The 22,668-nt window shown below is 43.5% G+C and overlaps 2 pseudogenes; one reads left to right on the top strand and one right to left on the bottom strand.

The window, feature by feature from the left end:
- Positions 1-22,668, top strand: part of LOC147005102 (actin-related protein 3B-like) — a 242,741-nt pseudogene that overhangs the window by 110,834 nt on the left and 109,239 nt on the right.
- On the bottom strand, positions 16,986-21,340 carry LOC147005107 (chromatin remodeling regulator CECR2-like; annotated as a pseudogene).

Raw genomic sequence — 22,668 nt, forward strand, 5'->3', positions numbered from 1 at the left:
AGGAACAGAGTTCAAATACAGGTTTTGAAGAGACTTTCTACAGTATACCTTAAAACATAGGAGCTTTTCCCTTACACAAACTGAGATACAAGGATACTTTGTCTCACAGTGTTTCCCTTCCTAGGAAGAAGTCTCAGTAAAGCACTCACTTTTTCTAGGGAAGATTTTTGATGCTGCTCAGGAAAAGGAAGGAAATAATCGTCTTAATTCTTCTTAAAGGATACAAGAAACACCACTAGATATAACTTAAAGTTGGTGGTTTTTACTTCCCTAGAAGGAACATCCATACTGTTACATGCATACAGTTATAGCAAGTCTAGGTGTGTTAACAAACCAAGGCATAGTCAAGTATAATAAGATTTGCTTGAAATTAAAAACAAAGTACATGAGATTTCAGCATTAAAATCATATTCTCAATCTGAATACATGTTATAAAATCAATGCAGAAGTGATTGCCATATTTTTACCATATTACAAAAAGCAATTGGTACCCAAGTCCATAAAGGCAGCAACAAAGCAGCTTGTCGACTGAAGATTATTGCTGCAAATCACACTGCATTCATTGCTCATTGTAAAAACACCGGTGTTTTCAGAAGTTGGGAATCTTCACAAAATTGTGGCTTGTTTCTACACTTCTGTCCCTTCAAAACTTTTTACGTAGTAATGCTAAAATCCCGAGGTCTGAGATCCTGAGTCAATATATTGCCACTTCCTTTCTGGTAGCTTGAGATTCATAGTGACAACTGACCTTGTGTATCCATTTTTCTCAGTAGAGTCTCATTCTGTAGCATGGGCAAGGATTTTATCTTCCCAAAGATGTATTACTTATATTTGTATAGCAGGACTTTTTCTTTAGGGAAGGAATTCAATTGTGCTTCAATATATTAGATGCTACATGTGGAGCAGAGTCATATAATGTTATCTGTATCCTGCGTAGGCTCACCAGCTAATGTACAAGGATTGGACAGTGTTCCAGTGCCACAGTCACAGAAAAACCTATCAGGTCTAATGAATTCTACACATGATGTCATTTTTTAACAGCTGAGTAATACTCCGTTGTGTAAATGTACCACAGTTTCTTTATTCCTTCTTCTGTTGAAGGACACATAGGCTATTTTCAGTTTTTGGTTAATATAAGTAGAGCAAACATAAACATAGTTGAGCATGTCCTTATGGTAAAATTAAGCATCCTTAGGGAATAGACCCAAGTTAGATCTGGAGGTAGATTGATTCTCAACTTTCTGAGAAACTACCATATTGATTCTAATAATGGCTGTGCAAGTTTGCACTCCCACCAGCAACGGAACAGTGTTCCTGTACAAAACCTCACTGTGTTACTGATTGCTGATAGGCCTGTCTTTTTGTGTTACTCCACCATGTTCCCTTGCAGTTTCTAATATTCTTGTATACTTTTGTGTACTTAGTGTTTTGATTGTTATATGTCCAGGAGACTCTATTTTCTGTTTTAATAAACTGGTCTTCAGACTGATTCTTCTAATTTTGCAACTATTACTTTCTCTAGAATAGGAAAATTTTCTTCTATGGTTTAGGTAAAAATATAGCTGAAATGCCCAACAAAGGGGAGGTACAACCTGTAGAGACCATATCCAGAAGTTAGGCATGGCCTCCCCTTGCAGGATAGGGACACCCACCGATCTCAAAGTTTCTAATCCAGAAATATTCCTGTCAAAAGGAAGAACAAGGACGACAAATGGAGCAGAGATTGAAGGGATGGCCATCCAGGGACTGCCCTACCTGGAAATCCACAATGTCTGCAGACACTAAACCAAACACTCTTGCTATGGTCAAGAGTCACTTGCTGACAGGAATCTCCTGTGATGGTTCTTTGAGAGGTGTGGCCAAAACAGACCTTTGGAGCCAGACATTACACTGAGCTCAGAGAATCTGGTAGGGAAGCTTGGAGGAGCAGAGGAGGATTGCAACTCCATTGAAAGAACAACATCTGCTGCCCCCTCCACCTAGGATACCCCAAGTCTAGCCCACAAACCAAGAAGTGTACTGGGAAGAAACTATAGCTTCAGATACATTGTAGCAGAGAATGGCCTTGCTTGACAGCAAAGGGTGGGTGGCTCTTCCTCCTATAGAGGTTTGATGTCCCAGTGTAGTAGAATGCTGAAACAGTAAGACAGGAGAAGGTCGAAGTTGGGGGTGTACACTCATACAGGCAATGTGCAAGGGAACAGGGCAGATGGAATTTTTTTTTAAGGGTTGGTGGAAAGGTAGCCAGAATGTGGTATTTCATTTGAGATATAATTTAATGGAATGATTAATACATAAAATTTAAAAATACATATATGCAAGCCATTTAATTTAAATAATAAAGCTCAAACAGAGATACTGGGGTGAAAACATGCCAGTTCAGAGAGTCGGGGAAAGCACCCAGCTGACCTCCCTACTCTGCTAATCTCTAAGAAGGAAAGCATTCTTTCTCCCTCTCCACACTGTCTTAAATATCCTTCAACATAAGAACCTTCCTTTGGTTTAGTTATATTCATTCCCTTTCAACTGGTTAATCATTCTGCCACTTGACCTGGAGTTGACTTTCTTTTGTTTTGCAGTAAAGGTGTGTGCAAGGGCTGAGCCACAGACAAGAAAGTGCAATAAAATAAAAGCTCTTGGGTTGAAGGTCTGTGCCAGGGCTGACCTCAGAATAAAAAGTTTTGGTTCTTTGAGTTTTTGTTCTTGTCTTTTTTAGCAAATAGCACAATCTTGATGTTTGCAATGTGATCAAAAAGCCTGCAACAGATGTCAGCAATGTTCCCTCACTTATAGAAATCAAGCCCCCTGACAAGAGCTCTGGAAGTTTCCAGGTATGTCTGAGTGCATCATCATGGGACCACGAGGATTCCAAGGGCATCAGAACTGGGCTCTTGAACCTGTTGCACATGGCATTAAGAGACCTAAAATGCACCAAGGAGACCCCTGATCCTCACCATAAAAGATAAGTTCCTCAACCCTCTTGTCACAAAATTTACTGCAATATGTCACCATTTCCTGACCTTTGCTCATTGTCCTGTGTGCTTCTGAATGGAAGTGTTGGTGTCCAGGGGTCACCTGCCACTATAGCTACAAACATTTTGTTTTATGTCCAGCCCCTATTTCAGATTGTTGTGGTAATATGCCTGCCAATCACTGACACAGAAAAATAACTTGACTCAGAGCAGGGTCATGGTGATCAATTGCTGTTATGTTCTGAATGACATTTGTTAATCTTAGAGTGTGCCTCAAAGATTATTAGGACCCATTAATTTCAGAGTCACTATGCACTCTTATACCTACAATGGCCTGATCTGAACTGGGCAGTTTATATCTGCTCCCTATGGCTTTTTTAGGATTTTTTTTCTTATAATTTAACAAAGATAGATGGTTGGAGCCATGGCTCAACACCGAAACCCTGAGTTATGGTTCTCATCGATCAGCTTTAGGGTCTACATTCAATAAACTATCCCTGTTTAACTGAAATAGGTGTTTGTGTGATTTGTGGGACCAATCATGAAACCATACACAAGATCCTAGGCCTTTGCTCTGTCAACTGATGTATGTCAGTTGTATTTTCTTATACTTTCTGCCTGCATGCCCCAACTCTGATATTTTTTTTAAAGATTTATTTATTTATTATATGTAAGTACACTCTAGCTGTCTTCAGACACTCCAGAAGAGGGCGCCAGATCCCGCTGCAGATGGTTGTGAGCCACCATGTGGTTGCTGGGATTTGAATTTACCTTCTGAAGAGCAGTCGGGTGCTCTTACCCACTGAGCCATCTCACCAGCCCGATATTTTTTTTTTTTTCAGACAGAATCTCATGGTATAGCTCACAGAGGGCTGTAAGCAATCCTGATTGGTGACTTTGGTGCAGAGTGGAGAGGCCACACTCAGACTGAGGGCCATTTCTTTGGTAGATCTAATATTTCAGTTTCCTCTGCTAACAGATGTCCAGATTGTTGCCAGCACCATGATGGCTGCACATTGATCTCCTAAGGAATCTTAGGGCAACTATCAAATGCTAAGCATAAGGCTTCATGGGTGTAAACCCTAACACACACCCACAGTGCAACCTGCCTTGAAGTCTCTGCCTGGATGTGGTTTCATGCACCAGTACAGGATGAAACGGAGAAGTTTTTGAATGCATAGTCAAGCTGGCGTGAAGTCTGAGTAGATTTAATGGCTCAATTCAGGAGTTGACTAGGCCAAAGCTGTTATCATGAGAATAACTCCAAGTCTTTACTTTCACTGACCATCAGGAGTCATAGAGGGTCTAACATGCACCATTTTAGGGAAGGGAATCACTGCACATCTCTCCCATAGTTCTTTTAGCTTCAGTGGCTATCTGACAGTAGTACCAGGGAGAGAACTGTGCTTCAGGACATGACCTTATGATCTCTGACTTCCTCTCATCTCCTGTCACTGACAGTTCACAACAGTTTATCACCAGTTGTGGGTGGCAAGCATCTCTGTGCCGTAACCAAAGACCTCTCAGAGTGGATATACCCAGTCAGAAATGGGATCCTATTGTTACTGCTTTGGTGTTTGGTGTTTCAATAGGGGGAATTGATAGTGTGATGACAATATTCTTCACTTGTGTCACTATTTAAGTCAAAGCCCTGGGCCTAGAGTAACAGGGTAGGAGATCTCAGCATCTCCAAGCACTCAAGTACTTGTGAATAGTGAATATATCATTTGACTTGTGAAAGCTCGGGAGTCAGGGCTCTGAAGCCATGTCACACCCAGTACAGTTGATACTAATCCTGGAGAAGCCATTTCTGTGGGCATGATGAGCATGATTTGGCATACAAAGGAATCTCTTGGCTGCTTACAACTGCTGGTCTTTCTAGAGTGATGGTAGAACTGAATCCCACTGTGGAGACATCTCAAGTCTGGACTAAACTCTTTCTGGTGTCACTAGTTTCCAGGCATGTTCTCTTTCAGGGTGGTCTGTCTACACTCTTTGCATTCTCACATGAAAGTATTCTTGTGTTCTTTTACCTACAGGGGCTTGAAAACAGACATCATACACTGCCCATGTCCTAAGCAAGAAAGAGTTCAAAAAGGAAGAGGAGAGGCGAACCTCAGAGCTGTAGCTCATTACCCAGAAGAGAAATGAGCAGAGATAGGTTGATCTCCCTCACAGAGGGATCCATGAAGAAGAGGTGTGCATTGCTCCAAACCCTGTGTTATCAGTCTGGGGTCTGCAATGTCAGCCTCATCTTATCCTTTGAAAGAGGTGTGTTCTATGAAGCTGTACCATCAGATCATCCCTATGCCTAACCTCCTATCCATGAATGCTTCATAATGGAGACACAGAACTTGAAGCTTGGTCAGGAGGGAGATGAGAAATGGATTCTTCTGCTTCCTCCAGTAGAGAAGAAGACTTGTATTGTGAATGAAGAATTCAGGGATAGAGGCAGTGGAGAGTGAGTTCCCAGCATGCATTTGGAAAGCACTTGACAGGATGTGGCTTTGTGAGGTTCTAGGTGATGTGAGTTTATGGTGAGTGTTTGTACTTGCCTGGCAGGTGACTGAGTGCTGGAAGCTCCTTGTAGTATCTAGAGGGACCTGGTCGACCTTTTACTTCTCAGTGCATATCTAGAAGGCCTGAGGCTCATTCCTGTTCCTCTTTGTTCGTGTGCCTTATACTCTGAGACACTAACGTTGCATACATTTCTTTTGCATCTCATTGTGCTCTCTGTTTCTGTCTCTGTCTCTTATTCTCTGACTGTTTCCTTTTCTCCTCCTTGTGTGTGTGTTTGTTCAAGTCTGTGATTCTGTGTGTGCATATGTACCTCCATGTGCATGAGTTTTGTATGTTTAATTTTTCCTCCACACTTGTGAACCTAGGAGACTGTGTTTTGGTTTGAGGATTTATCTTCATAACAATTTCAAGGTGAATTCAGTGCTGAATTCTGGGAGCCCCCATTTTATTCAAAACTGTTCTTTGCCTATGTGGTCACAGTTGTCCACACACTTGTATCCCTTGAGCAGATTAAAAGCTGTGGTGATGTCTGATCACATCTCCAGGATTATGTGTAAGGTCTGTCTCTATGGTATAAGCTATTCAGGATTTACAACCCCAGTTGTGAAAACAGGAAAAAATATAATCACAGGTTTCTGGTGGGCAAAGACCTGTGGCCTAGGCTCTAGAGAATATAAATGATTAGACTGCACCCTCCAGCCCAACTGAGTGAACACAGAGAGCCATGGAACACTCCATCTTGATGCTTAGCTTCTGCTGTCCTGGACTAGGATATCATATTTCAAAGCTGAAGATCATCCAAGTATATAGAATACAGAATGTGCTTTCCATGGCTGGGGTAGTCCATGACTCAGCCTGAATAATGTGTTCTTACAAGCCCATGTTCATAGAGTTCTGTCTTCCTAAGACTAGGCCCTTCCAGAGGCTAAAACCCTTCTATGAACAACTGACATTAAAGAAGAACCAGGTTATGTTCTGTGTGAACAACTTAGAGTTGGAGAATATTGAGGCCTGAGAGAACATCCAGGAGCCCAAGAAGGAGATAAACTTCTATAAGTAAGTACCAGTTAGCAAGACAATCAATAGTGGAATGGCATTTTCGACCTTCCTTGGTTTCTGGACTGGAGAGTCTGCAGTTCTGGTTCTACCCCTTCTACTTTCAGCCATCAGTGTGCCTTGGAATGATAGACTCAGTTTTCATAAATCTGTAAGAGACTGTTACCCCTCCCAGCATTGTCCAGGCATCCTTAGAAGCCTCTCAACAGAAGAGTGATTGTGCATGGTTATCATGCAGTACTGAGAGCATGGTTCTCAGGCAGTGGTTTAGAGAGCTGAGTGTGATATAACACAAGGATAGAATGCCCTCACTTTGGGTACACTGATTGACCCTGATGGTATTTGCACCCTACTAATTGATGTTGCCCTAGTGCATTGGGAAGTCATGGATAGATGGAAATTCCTCTTTCTTTTGGAGAGACATGAGACCTTTTTGGTGTTTGGGCTGCAGCAAAAATTTCTTCTTCTTTGAAATGGCTGTTTGCTGTTTGTGCAGTTGTGATGGATTTATTGAGATGGACTGTATTAGGTCTTCATGGGAGCCAGGGTCCTGGTGGGGTTAATGGGCCTGTACATAGGAATGAGAAGATGGAGCTGCAGTATCTTACTATGCAGAGGGTGTTTCCAGAAACCTACATAGCCAGCTCATGTTGGAGAAGAATCTTATTAAGATGTCCTTCACACTGGTTGGGAGAGGAAGGAAAGAGAGATTGATTGGGCTCTCATTCAGAAATATTTGGTTGACTTGGACCTGAATGGTAAAGACGAACAGGAGCACATCAGCAACCTTGAGACCCAACAACTTCAGGTAGGGACAAGCAGCTCAGTCAGGCTAATACTGTCTGTCAACATTTGCCCCATTGGAATCACTTTGCTTTCCCCTACCATCTTTCTAATCCACACTCTCAACCAGCCGCCCACCTCATGGAATGCAGATGTTCATTTCTCTTTTTATACTCACATATTCAGAGAAGTTAGCCTCTTCTAAGAAACGAAATCATTGGCAAGTGGACCTTGCTGCTTTGCTTTAATCTGAAGTCTAGGAAGGGTGACAGATGAATAACATGCCACATTCATGCAAGTGTACATGATACACGGGATGTTATGCAGACCTCTGAGCTGCTTTTAGGTCCTGGGACAGAGGTCATGCAAGGGTCATGTGACTTGAGGTGGGAAGAACCTTGTAGGGTTAAAGTCAAAATGTAAATACCAATGAGTGCTTCTCATTTTCATTAATCTGGTGGGCATGTGGGCTTCTCCTTTCTTCTTGTTATGCAATGAGGTCTCTTCCCATTGCCCAATTCTTGGTTTCCACAGATAGAAGTCAGAGTGGTAGCTTGTCAGCCCATGTGTTTGTGAGTGTTGTATGACATTTTACCCTGCTTGTATATAACAGCAATGGTTTCAGTTAATAGATCAGTGTTAACTGTCCTGTTGAGGTGGTGGGAGACTGCAATCTGACAGCTGACATTTAGGTCTCCACCAAGCATGTATTTTTAATTATTATTAGATATTTTCTCATATACACTTCAAATGCTATCCCAAAAGTCCATATTCCCTCCCTCTGCCCTGCTCCTCGACCCACCCACTGCCAGTTCTTGGCCCTGGCATTCCCTTGTACTGGGGCATAAAAAGTTTACAATACCAAGGGGTCTCACTTCCCAGTGATGGCTGACTAGGTCATCTTCTGCTACATATGCAGCTAGAGATATGAGCTCTGGGGATACTGGTTTGTTCATATTGTTGTTCCACCTATAGAGTTGAAGACCCCTACAGCTCCTTGCGTTCTTTCTCTAGCTTTTCCATTGGAGGCCCTGTGTTTCTTCTTATAGATGACTGTGAGGAGCATCAACTTCTGTATTTGCCATGCATGGGTTTAATGCAAAGTTCCATCAGAACTTCAAAGAAGACCTAATTCCAACTTTCCTCAAATTATTCCACAAAATAAAAACAGAAGGTAATCTACCCAATTCATTCTATGAAGCCACAGTTACTCTGATATCTAAACCTCACAAAAACTAAACAAAGAAACAGAACTTCAGATCAATATCTCTTATGAATATTGATGTAAAATTGCTGAATAAAATCCTCCCAAACCGTATCCAAGAACACATCAAAACAATCATTCACCATGACCAAGTAGGCTTCATCCCAGGGATGCAGGGATGGTTTAATATATGGAAATCCATCAAAGTAACCCACTATATAAACAAACTCAAAGACAAAATCCACAAGATCATTTTGTTAGATGCTGAGAAACCATTTAACATAATCCAACACTCCTTCGTGGTAAAGGTCTTGGAAAGATGAGGAACCCAAGGCCCATACCTAAACATAACAAAATCAATCTACAGCAAACCATTAGCCAATATCAAACTAAATGGAGAGAAACTGGAAGCAATCCCACTAAAATCAGGGACTAGACAAGGCTGCCCACTTTCTCACTACCTATTCAATATAGTACTTGAAGTCCTTGGCAAAGCAATTCCACAACTAAAGGAGATCAAGGGAATGCAAATTGGAAATGGAGAAGTCAAAATATCACTATTTGCAGATGATATGTTAGTATATATAAGTAACCCTAAAAATTCCACCAGAAGATTCCTAAACCTGATAAACAGCTTCAGTGCAGTACCTGGATATAAAATTAACTCAAACAAATCAATGACCTTTCTCTACAAAAAGGATAAATGGGCTGAGAAAGAAATTAGGGAAACAAACCCCTTCACAATATCACAAATTATATAAAATACCTGGGTGTGACTCTAACTAAGGAAGTGAAAGATCTGTATGACAAGTCTCTGAAGAAAGAAACTGAAGAAGATCTCAGATGATGGAAAGATCTCACATGTTCATGGATTGGCAGGATTAATATAGCCAAAATGACTATCTAGCAATAGCAATCTACAGATTCAATGCAAACCCCATCAAAATTCCAACTCAATTCATCACTGGGTTAGAGAGGGCAAATTTCAAATTCATCTGGAAAAACAAAAAACCTAGGAAACAAACACTATTCTCAACAATAAAAGAACCTCTGGGGGAATCACCTTGCCTGACCTCAGGCTGTATTACAAAGCAATTATGATTAAAAAAAAAAAAAAAAGCCTGCATGATATTGGTACAGCCACAGACAGGTAGATCGATGGAATAGAATTGAAGACCCAGAAATGAACCCATACACCTATGGTCACTTGATCTTTGACAAGGGATCTAAAACCATCCAGTGGAAAAAAGACAGCATTTTCAACAAATAGTTCTGGCACAACTGGTGATTATCATGTAGATAATGCGAATTGATACATTCTTATCTACTTGTACAAAGTTCAAGTGTACATGGATCAAAGAACTCCACATAAAAACAGAGACACTGAAATTTATAGAGGAGAAAGTGGGGAAAACCTAGAAAATATGGGCAAAGAGGGAAAATTCCTGAATAGGACAGCAATGGCTTGTGCTGTAAGATCGAGAATTGACAAATGGGACCTCGTAAAACTGAAAAGCTTCTGTAAGGCAAAAGGCACTGTCAATAACACAAAAAGACCACCAACAAATTGGGAAAGGATTTTTACCAATCTGAAATCTGATATGGGACTAATATCCAATATATACAAAGAGCTCAAGATGTTGGACTTCAGAAATACAAACAACCCCATTAAAATACAGTGTACAGAGCTAAACAATGAATTCTCAACTGAGGAAGTACATGAGGCTGAGAGGCTGAGAAGTATATGAAAAAATGTTCAACATCCTTACTGATCAGGGAAATGCAAAGCAAAACAACCCTGAGATTCCACCTCACACCAGTCAGAATAGCTAAGATCAAAAATTCAGGTGACAGCAGATGCTGGCAAGGATGTGGAGAAAGAGGAAGACTCCTCCATTGCTGGTGAGATTGGTAGCTGGTACAACCACTCTGGAAATCAGTCTGGCAGTTCCTCAGAAACTTGGACATAGTACTACCCAAAGATCCAGCAATACCTCTCCTGGGCATATACCAAGAAGATATTCTAAGTGGTAATAAGGACACATGCTCCACTATGTTCACAGCAGCCTTATTTATAATAGCCAAATGCTGGAAAGAACCCAGATGTCCTTCAACAGAGGAATGGATACAGAAAATGTGGTACATTTACACAATGGATTACTACTCAGCTATTAAAAACAATGAATTTATGAAATTCTTGGTCAAATGGATGTATCTGGGAGATATCATCCTGAGTGAGGTAACCCAATCACAAAAGAAATCACTTGATATGCCCTCACTGAAAAGTGGATATTAGTCCAGAAACTTTGAATACCCAAGATACAATTTGCCAAACACAAGAAAATCAAGAAGCAAGACCAACATGTTGATACTTCATTCCTCTTTAGAATAGGGAACAAAATATCTATGGAAGGAATTACAAAGAAAAATTTTGGAGCTAAAAAAAAAGGATGGTCCATCCAGAGACTACCCCAGCTGGGATCCATCCCATAATCAGCCACCAAACCCGGACACTATTGCATAAGCCAGCAAGATTTTGATGAAAGGACCCTGATATAGCTGACTTATGTGAGGTTATGCCAGTGCCTGGCAAATACTGAAGTGGATGCTCACAGTCATCTATTGGATGAAACACAGGGCCCCCATTGGAGGAGCTAGAGAAAGTACACAAGAGCTGAAGGGTTCTGCAACCTGATAGGTAGAACAACAATATGAACTTACCAGTACCCCTGAGCTCATGTTGCTAGCTGTATAGGTTGCAGAAGATGGCCTGGTTGGCCATCATTGGGAGTAGAGGCTCCTTGGTCTTGCAAAGTATGCCCCAGTACAAGGGAACACCAGGGCCAAGAAGTGGAAGTAGGTGGGTAGGGGAGCATGGGGGAGGGAGGGTACAGGGAAGTTTCGGGATAGCATTTGAAATGTAAATAATGAAAATATCCAATAAAAATAAAAAATTAAAAAATAAATAAAAAAAGAAAAATAATATTGAAAAAAAGAAAAAACTATACCATTGACTTTTTGTGGTTTTCATTTCTGTGTGTGTGTGTGTGTGTCTGTGTGTGTGTGTGTGTGTCTAGAGAATGACGTTGGGTGTTCCCTCAATGAATTTTAAAAGAAGGGCAAATTATTTATTTTTCATTCGTATAGTATATTCTGTCCCTTTCTTTCCCCCAACCCTCTCCCCTCCACCTCCCCTTTCCTGAAATCTACCTTCCGGGAAGCACTACTACTCTCAGAAAAGCACAGGCCTCCCAGGAACATCAACCAAATACAGCATAACAGGGGGCAATAAAACTCAGCACATGTTATCATATCAAGGCTTGGACAAGACATGGCAGGTCAGTGGAGGAAAAGGGTCCAAAAAGTAAGCAAAACATTCAGAGAGAGCCTTGCTCCCACTGTTAGGAATCTTGCAAGAATGCCAGGCTATAAAACCATAACATAAATACATAGGTCCTAGATCAGACCCGCACTGGGCCTCTGCACTCTGTGGTAACCCATGTGTCCTTGTCAGTTGATTCTGGTCTCATGTTCTTTCTTTCTTTCCTTTTTTTATATATTTTCTTTATTTACATTTCAAATGTTATCCCCTTTCCTTGTTTCCCCTCTGAAAATACCCTATCTCCTCCACCTTCCCCCTGCTCCCTAACCCACCCATTACCAATCCTGGTCCTGGCATTACCCTATCCTGCATTAAGGGGGAAAAATGAAGATTCTGGGAGGAAGAGAGGGACCTTGGAGGGAGAGAGAGGAAGGGGAGGAAATAAGGGAGGCAGTATCAGGTACTGGAAGGGATTGGAGAGAGGAACAGGAGGTTAAGAAATCGAAAAAAAAAAAAACATGGGGAGTGGAAGGATGAGGAACAGGGAATAGACCCTTGAGGCTCTCAGACATCAGGGAGATAGAACCTGTAGAGACCACCTCCAATAGATAGGTATGCCTCCCCCATGTCCCCCAAACCCAAAGGCAACCCCTGCCAATGCTCTCTGTCAAGGAATTGTGCCATCCACCCATCTCAAAGATTTTAACCAAGAAATGTTCCTGAGAAAAGGAAGAACAGGGACAAGAAATGGAGCAGAGACTGAAGGAAGGGCTGTCCAGGGACTTCCCTACCTGGGGATCCATCCTGTCTTCAGACACCAAACCAGACACTGTTCCTGTGGTCAAGAGGTGCTTGCAGACAGGAACTTGGAGTGATGTTTCTTTGGGAGGTGTGGCCAGCAACTGACCATTGGAGCCAACTATTACACTGAGCTCAGGGAACTCATTGCAGGAGCTTGCAGAAAAGCTGGAGGTGAAGAGGGGAATGGAATCCTATTGAAAAACAAAATCTGCTGGCCAGACCACCCAGTACTCCTAGACACTAGACCACCAACCCAGGAGTGTATAAGCAGGGATCTATAACTCCAGATACATTGTAGCAGAGAATGGCCTAACTGAAAGCAATGGGAGGCAAGGCCCTTGGTCCTATGGAGGTTTGATGTTCCAGTGTAGTGGGTTTCTCAATCAGTAGGTCAAGAAAGGGAGGGTGGTTGAAGGAGAATCCTCATCCAGGCACAGTGGGGGCTGAGAGTGCAGATGTATTTTGAGGGGTTAGTGGAGGGTAACCAGGAAGTGGCATATCATGTGAGATGTAACCCAATGGAATGATTAATAAATACATTTTTAAAACACACACGTAAACCAGGCATTTAATTTTACCAGTGAAGACTCAGTGGCAGTAACCAGCTCAGAGAGTCAGTGAAAGCACCTAGCTGACCTTCCCACCCTGATGAACTGATTCCCCTACTGATTCCCAGTAGGAAAGCAGTCTTTATCCCTCCCCATACTGTCTTAAATATCCATCAAGTTAAAGTCCTTCTTTCTAAGGCCAGACAGTGGTGGTGCATGTCTTTAATCCCTGCACTTGGGAGGCAGAGGCAGGCAGATTTCAGAGTTCGAGGCCAGCCTGGTCTACAGAATGAGTTCCAGGACAGCCAGTGCTATACAGAGACATCCTGTCTCAACCCCCCCTTCCCCAAAAAGACCATCATTTTGTTTAATTATATTCATTCCCTTTCAACTGCTTAATTGCTCTACTTCTGGACATGGTGATGACTTTAATTTGCTTTGCAATATATGTGAGTGAGAGGGATGAACCACAGGACAAAAATGTACACTGAACAGAAAGCTCTTGGATTACAGGTCTGTGCTAGGGCTGAGCTACACCATAAAAAGGTGTTTTTCTTTTTTCGTTTTCTTTTTCAGGAATTAACACAATCTTGAGGTTTACAATGTGACCAAATATCCTGCAGCATAGATTAACCATAATCCCTTTCTTTTAGAAATCAAGCTCTCTGACAAGTGTCCTGGTAGTTTCCAGGCATGTCTGAGTGCATCATCATGGGAACACGATGATTCCTAGGACATCAGAAATGGGGTCTTGAAGCAGTTTAAAAGGCAAAAGAAACCTAAAAAGCACCAAGCCACCCCTGATCCTTATCATAAGGGATAAATTCCCCTTCCCCCTTCTCACATAATTTATGGTAAGATATCACCATTCTTGACCTTGGCTCAGTGTCCTATGTGCTGCTGAATGGAAGTGTTTATGTCCAAGGGTCAACAAACAATCCAAAGAAACACTGAATTCAGTTAAACACGGAAGGTTTATTAAATGCACACCCCATGACAGAACAACCAGGACAACAGCTGAAAACTGTATGCTAGACATTTCTTAGGGCCAGCTCCATGAAAAAAAACCCACAAAGAGCTTATGCACAAGGACTGGAAATGCTGCCCTTACTCAAGCCGATTTAAACATAATAGTTCATATTGACCTTGAATATGAAAGGTCTTATGTGAAACATATAGATGTGGAAATTTATAAGGTTAACAGACCTCAGATCTCCACTCCTTTTTCATCTTTGTTGACTGCAACAAACTGCATTATCCTCGGCTGGTTCAACTCCCTCTTAGGAGCTTTCCTTATCATGTATACCATGGTTCTGGCATTTTTAACGTCTTTGAGTCTCCAAGGTAATTTCAATGATACAGCTTCTTGTTTCAGTGTCTGGGATTCCACTTGATCTTTTGGGCTCCTCCTAAGGGCTGGCATCACTTATCTACCTCTGACCTCTGTAGCACTCTAAGTTCAGGTTGATCCACTCCACTACAGCTGCTGTTCTTGGTGATCATCCCATGGTACTGACAAATCCAATACACAAGGGTGTTCCACTCAAACTAGGCTTCACCAATAGCCTCTCATAGGCTCTCTTCATGGTGCCAAGCCTCAAATCCTTTTCATGACACCCTCAGTCCTGGGCCATCAACTACAGCTGAGGCTACACCTTCTCCAATGGTCTTCCATGATCTCTCACAATGCCAAGCATCAGCTGTTCTTCATGACACCTCATGCCTTCCAAACCAGTGCCACCTGGGTGACTCTTCCACATTACCAAGTCCAGAAGTTGCATGAAGTACAACCTTGCCTGTCTCTGAAACACAGCTTCTTTGTGCTCTAAGAAAACAATTCCCATATTTCAATTCAGTGATGCTGGTCTCTTCTTAATCATTGCTAATATCTTAGCTCCAGCTAACCCGAATCAAATGTCCCAGTAGTTCCTTCCATTCCTAAGTCTAGAGCCAGAGCCACATGGCTGAAGGTGCCGAGTTCGGCTGCTTAGAGGAACTAGAACATGACCCTCTTCTACTATTACATTATCACTGGCTTTGTTTTCCAAATCCTTCACTGCCTAAGCTAGGCTATCCTGGTTCTTGCCCTGTAGATTGACCTTGAAAGGCATAGATCAACATGCCTGTCTCCTGGGATTAAAGGTGTGCATCACCATGCCTGAATCTAAATTTAGATGGGTAGAGTCTGACCCCAAGGTCCCACTTCCTTAATCTGTTATCTCCTAACATAGGATTTTGCTCCATTTCACGTCCTGGTGCCCCTTTAATACTCAAACCATGTATTTTATATTTTTCCTTTCTAAGCTTGCTATGCTTGTTCAAACTTATCTTTCTAAGACTTAACCAGAGAACAAAGGCTCTGCTGAGCTTTTCTGAAACTTCCCTTGTCAATGCAATTAATCTGAGGCTCTTCACCTTAGTCTCAGGCAGACTTTTCAGTCTAGGGCAAAAAGTAGCCACATTCTTCACCAAAATATGACAAAAACAGCCTTTCTGCCACATTCTGAAATTCTTCTCCTTTGAAATCTCTTGGGCCAGGTCAACACAGTTCAAATCACTCCCAACAACAAAGTCTTCCATATTCCAACTAGGATGACCCATTAAGCCACTTTTAAAGCATTCCTCTGTGTTCCAAATCCAAAGTCCCTAAATCTACATTCTTCAAATGAAAGCATGGTCAGTCCTAGCCCAGCAATGCCACATTCCCTGGTACCAACTTCTGTCTTTTTTTTTTTTTCAAACCTGTGCAATTTCTTTCTTGGGACTAACATACATAAGAAACCTGAGTAGTCACTTTCACAAAATGTGATTGAGCTAGAAAGTGTTGTTTGATGCCTTCTAGATCACAGGCCTGACAAGCCCATGAAGAAGCCACTTTATCTTCTGATAAGTAAAACACTCTAGAGTCCAAATTCCTGGCTTACAACTATCTGGTAGAGCTGGTGGAAAAGCAGGAAGGGACATGCTTTCCCAAGTCCAGAACTTAGGCCACCAGAGTGAGAGCAGCCTGTCCTATGGCTGCAACACCCAGTAAAGCCCCATGACAGCACAGTCCAATCAACTGTGAAATGAATGCTGAGGAGGACATGTTGTCTCCGAGGCCGGCTGCAGAGGAAACAAGTTAAGTGACATATATAAGCTGCAGTCTTCTGGATCTCTTCTCCTCGTTCCTCAGGCATTCAGTGAGACCTGACTGTACAAAGACAGAGAATCTTCCAGTACAGTATGCTGGCCATATCGGGGAAGGACTCCCAACTCCTCCATGTACCCACCTGACTGTCCCACTATATATACAATACAGTCACCACAAAAAATAATAATAATTTTAATTTGGCAACATGAAACTTCTGTAAACTGGACCAGCTCCAAAAACATTAATACTAAAGTAGTCCCTTCACCAAATATATACTGAGATTAGCTGCTCATGAAAGTTTAAACGCACCACTCCAGCATTACATGTACACTCCACCCAAGTTTAAATTGATTTTCCCTGGACAAGAGTCTTGGGATTTGGAGAAGCCAGCAAGAACTCCAGGTATATTGCTGTGGGTAAGTTTGTCAGCTGTGCAGATGATCCCAGCTACAGGCCAGCCCATCTAAAGAGTGTGCCCCTAAGGCTTATACTGTTCAGCTCTGAGGAAAGCTTGATTTACAGTGAAGAGGTGGAACAGGAAGACAGGACAGAGATGTACAGCATTCATTCCTCCAAATCCGCCAGGCCTGAATTATGGTCTCCACAAGCAGCCGTCCACTTCCTTAGGCCTTAGGTCCTCCCTAGACTAGCTCTGATCCAGAGGAAGTATTGGGATTTTACGAGTCAGCAACTGTTCTGGTGACTCCACAGGCGCCCAGGTCTTTTGGAATAAGGACTGTGACTGGACTGGATGCATTTGCAATCCCGTTGGTCTGTGTACTTCTTGAAATGTGCCTCTTAATCTGCTTCAAGTGCCAGTCTGCTCCATCATTGAAGCCTGAAAGTGACCTAGGCCCTCTTTGTGACAGAAGTTGAGGGAACGCTCTGGAGAGAGGCCATTGGGTTGGGTGGCTACTGGGTGGGGATGTGGATGGGCAGGCACAGAGGATGGGTATGCCCTGGGGTGAAAATGACTGGCTGATCACTGAGGAGTGTATGGAGACTCTGTCTGCAGCATCACACTGTGGGGTGGGAAAGCAGATGAACCAAAAGTCATTCCTGAACTCAGAGATGGTGGTGGAGTTCCATAAAGATAGACACTGGTTGACAGTGAGTTCTGCCACTTGGGAGCTGCATCATGGTTGTCGAGGTCTAGAATTTTTGGGGACTCTCTGGCCTCTCCACAGATTCATCCATCTTTTCTTCTTCTGGACCAGAATTGTGTCCATCAGGAGGAACAACCTTAGCAGTCACTGCATCCATTTGAGTTGGAGGAGTTAAGGCAGAATTTAGTGTCTCACAACCTTGCAGACTAGACAGGACATTCTTCTCTGGGAAGAGGGAGCATGGAGGGTGACTCCCTGGGGGTCCACTTGGGCTTCTCTGGGAAGGGAGAGATCTCTGCCAATCAGAAAAGCCCTGTGGACATGGATAATGAGGAGTCCTCTGATAGGGGTGGTAGGAAGGCAGAGAAGAAGGCTGGTAGGTATATCTCATTCCTTGCTGAGGACGGTACCTAGGAAAGAGTCCAGGTTGGGGACCATTATCCTGGAACCCCCTGGGAGGAAAGGACTGAGGCTGTGATCCTGAGGACTTTCCTCCCATCATAGAGCCCAAGCCTTGCAAACTTGTACTCATAGAGTACTGTGTAGCTGAGTTAGAGTATTCTATGCCAGGCATGTATAAGGGAGAAAACTGGTTCACCTTGCCAACCATCCAACCGGGATCTGTGCAAAGAGGTGTAGTAGCATTCGGTCCTATGCATAGCATGGCTTCTTGCAATGTTTTACCCCTGGGGCAGATTGGCTTTTCTGGACCACTACCATCAAGTCCCTTCCCCTCTGACCTACAGGGAGATGCTTCACCAAGGACCTCATTTTCAGGTAGATTCCCCATCTCTGCCACTATAGAGAAGTCTCTCAAACAGCCTTGCATAGCTGGGCTGCTGTAGCTATTGTCCAAAGGCCAGGTGTTCTTGTTCTTTGATGTGTTAGAAGTGTCCGCAGAGTCTGAAGCATCACTATTGAGTCGGAGGTCCTCTGTTTCCCTTTCTTGTGGTGAGCTTTGCCTGGTACCGCTGGCTTGCAAGGGAGGTGCAGGGTGAAGTAGTTGTTTGAGGTATTCCCCTCCTGAAGAACAAATGCTTGCTGCTTTCTCTTCATGTCCAGGCAAAGGCTCTTGGTCTTCCTCAGGCTCTTGTGTTTCAGTCATCTCCTGTGTACTCCCAGGGTTGTCCAATGCAGTCTAGGGCTCTGACACACATACTGATGACGAATGAGCTACCTTTGGAGAGGGACCAGTTATTGGGGAGGAGTGTGCTGGAGGGGGGTGATAAGGCATACCTGGGGGAAAGACTCCGGAGGGGAGCTGCTTCATGGCAATCATTTCAGGGCTGTCCATCATGGATTCCCCTACTTGTGCCCCCCGGGGCACCTGGGAGGGCCCTGTGAATCCAGGACTTGGTGCTGGAGTTGGAGGTGGCTGCAAACCATGTCTATCACACTTACAGGGTGGATGCATATACCCTGAGGAAGGAACACCATGAGGTAGAAAGCTTGACTGTTTAGTCCATTGGTTTGGTGGGATAGGTTGTCTCATCACTCGGCCATCCATCACATGACCAATGGTATGAGGGTGGTGAGAGGGTCCTGGACCCAGGTGGGGTTTCTCAACTGGCCCCAAACATCCAGGGTTTACAGTACCATGGTTCCCATTCCAAACAGCAGGGTGTCCTCGATTTAGATACTTGTATGAATGATAAATATGACCGGGAGGAATTTCAGACCTTTCAGGAAAGTCTGGGGGTCGGGCTGGAGTCCCACCATGCCTAGACTGGAATGGAGCTGGTGGATACATGTTTCCAACTTGACTGGGACAATTCATCTGCCCAAGCTGTAAGGATGGGACATGTGACACCATATTGGAAAGGTCTGAAGCACTGAGCAGGGATCCCCAATGTTTACTAATTCCAACTGGAGACTGTATAGCAAAGGTTGGGTGTTGCAAGGGCTCCTCTGGGGACACCTCTGGAATTCGAGAGGAGCCATGTAAGTTGATGGGTTCTGATCCTTGAAGAGAGCCAAACGTTCCTGGTGCTGCTGGCTTCATCTGGTTTAAAAGGGATGCATGACTAGGCAGCCTACCACAATGCAGGGGGCAAGAAAAGCCTTGGCCATTTGATGTGCCAACCTCTAAAGGGAGTTGTATGGAACTGCTGCTCTGATTGTCCCGTGAGGAGGCAGCTCAGTGTGCTGCGGGCAATGATTTTCCCCCATTCTTTACTGGTGGCTGTTTCCTGCTGTACACTTCTGTGTTTCTTGAGAGAGTCCAAACATGGCTTCCACTATTTCTACCAGACTGACTCCTTCTTTTTTAGCATTTTTCATCCTCTTTGATCCAAAATTCTTCATCTGTGTCTCCATCTTCACCAGGAAAGTGTTTTGTCATGGCCCGATGGAAACACTGCTCTAAATTGTCAGACATCTTGGTATATTCATTACTGTCACCATTGTATTTTCGGCAATTTTTGAACATGGTCTTCGTGACATTTACAAATTCCTCCTTGGTAAACTATGAACCTCCATTTAATTTCTTCTCCATGTTTGAAATATCCATGGGGGTCTTAATAATCTGGTAATAGTTGGGGGCATAAGATTCATCCACAGGTTCCAAGAAGGGCCAGGAATCCTTGTGAGCCTTCACCACATCTAGAACTTTTACATGGCTGTGAAATCGTCATCCAATTCAAAGAGGTCCTTGGTCTTCTTCCATTCCCTCATAGGAGAATTCAGATCCAAATGGGAAAGTTCTGGGGGTAGCTCCTTGCCTTTAGCCAATAGCCATGCTCATTCTTCCCTGAGCTTTCTCCTCTTAGCCCAGACTTCCACTGCCTTGACCTTTTTCCTCCTTTTCCTGCATTCTCTCCTCCTTTAACATCTGATCTTGTTCCTTCTTCTGCACTGCAAGAAAGATCGGTCGTTCCTCCTCCTCCCAACTGTGCTTCTGTTTTTCTATCTTGGTGAGCATGGGAGTTTCCTCTAGCTTGATGAATTGGATGGGCAGGTGGACAGATATAAACCTGTGTTGCAGCTCTGGCTTTGTGCCCTGTGGACGTTTTCCCTTCTGAGCAATCATGTTGCAGATTTCAGGCAGGAAGTCCTGCTAAGGAGCTTGTAGAGGTGCTGCTCTTGGAGAGAGGTCGGCTCTCATGAAGCTCTCAGTAACCTGTCTCCATTCTTGTGTTAGACACAGGATCCACCAAGTACCTTGGCCTGCCCCTCCGGATCCATTTCTTTTGTGTAGGTCAGACGTCAAGGAGTTTTCTTCCTGCTTTTCACTGGATATAATCTCCTCCTGTAGTTTTTTTTTTTCATTTTGCAGGCCTTCCTCTTCTTTTGTCTGTTTTTCCAGGAATATTTGAGACATTTTTTTTTTTTTTTTTTTTGCCTTTCACTTTCCCTGCTCAAGGAGAGTTCTCCATTGGACCTTCCGTGTACTAGGTCTTCTTCGTACATTTGTGTCCCATAGAAGTACCAGTACAGTGCACCTGAATTGTCTTCACCTAGAGGTTCAACTCGGAGACTGTCTGCATCCAGACCCTTGAGAAGATCAAAGACATCATCTGCAACAAGCGGGTAATCACAGAGGAGATGCAGGATCTCTACTCATGTACGCAGAGGAAGGTTTGAAAACTGGGATCTCTCAGAGGATTGGGCTTTCCTTCTTCAAGCTCACAACCTTAGTTAACAATATCTTCCAAGTAGCTGTGGAATGTCTGAGACGTGATACCTCTTTGCTAATAGCAGCCTTGAAGCAGGCAGGCAATCAGATCACTGATAAATACCAAGTCATCTCTGTGAAGAGTTGCCTCTAACTCCTCGATCTCGAAGTTGAGCAGGCATAAAGCCTTGTGAAAGAACAAGCAGAATGTGCAATGGCTGGGACTTCCCACCAGGAGCAGAGCATGCCCAGCATGGCCATGCAGCCTTCCTCTGGGCACATCTCCCTGCTGTGATTACTCACTTACTCTTGCTTGCTTCAATCTTGCTTGCTAGCTCCAACTCTGGCCATGGGGCAGCGCCTCTCACTCAGCAAATGGCAGCTCCCTCAGCTTAGCAAGAGCTCAAGCAGAGGCAGGCCAGGACAGGGGTAGTGCACTGGGGGAGTAGCTTGCAAACTCACTCAAACAGGCACATGCTTGCCCCCTCCCTCAATGGCTGTCCCAACATCTGACTTAGTTATGGTTTTACTGCTGGGAACAGACACTATGACTAGGGCAAGACTTATAAAAACATTTCATTGGGGCGGGCTTACACGTTCAGAGGCTCAGTCAATTATCATCAAGCATGACAGCATTCACACAGGCATGGCAAGAGCAGAGCTGAGAGTTCCACATCTTCACCCAAAGGCTGCTAGTAAAAGACCCATTTCCAGGCACCTAGGATGAGAGTATTAAGCCCACACACACAGTGACATGCCTACTGCAAACAGGTCACACCTATTCCAACAATGCTACCCATCCAAATGGTGCCACTCTCTGGTACAAGAGTATACAAACCATCACAACTTGGAAGCATATTATGGCAAAAGCATGAAATAGACTGACGGCTGCCATGTAACAAATTTCCTACAGATATGGTAAGGGGGCAAGCCTTACCAGAGAGAACTTTGTATCATTAGGAAAGATGTCTGCATGATGTTAGCATGTTTATACAAGGTCCATGGCCTCAACAGGAGCACTTTCAAGGAGGACAGAGAATGTGTGTTTTACTTGAAATAAAGGGCTTCAGCATTGTTGCTCAGACTGGTCGGTGCCGATTTCACCTCACTCTATCCATGCAGAGGAACCCAAGTTGTCCTCCCACCTTCCTTTTGAGCAAGGTATAGGCACAAAAAGACCAGGACGCAGAGCTGGTGTCCAATTCCTCAGTTATGCTCAATTTTTAACTAATGTTTAAACAAATACAGTGTGGTCACTTATTATTGATAGTCTTCACATCTTACTGAGGGCACCAATTGCTTGACTACAACCAACTCTCTAAAAAGTCTGCGCCCTGGGACATATATCAAGATCAATCTGGCATGGAGGTGCATGCACACTTTCCTGTACTGAACATAGAAAGGTGGAGGTAGAAGTTTGATGTATGGTAAATTGGCCACCAAGTTCACATTGTGTTCCTGGATTTCATCTCAGGACAAGGATGTGGAGAGTCTCTGATGGCTTCTGTCTAGCCCCTTGAACAGTTCTCTGAGCTTTGGCCTCACCACTTAATACTTCCTGCTGGGTCAGCAACACTAAAGGAAGATAAGATTGTCATCAGCACCATATC

The sequence above is a fragment of the Mus caroli genome, unplaced genomic scaffold (genome assembly GCF_978045245.1).
Source record: "Mus caroli unplaced genomic scaffold, Mus_caroli_1 scaffold_4, whole genome shotgun sequence".
Classification (NCBI taxonomy): Eukaryota; Metazoa; Chordata; class Mammalia; order Rodentia; family Muridae; genus Mus; species Mus caroli.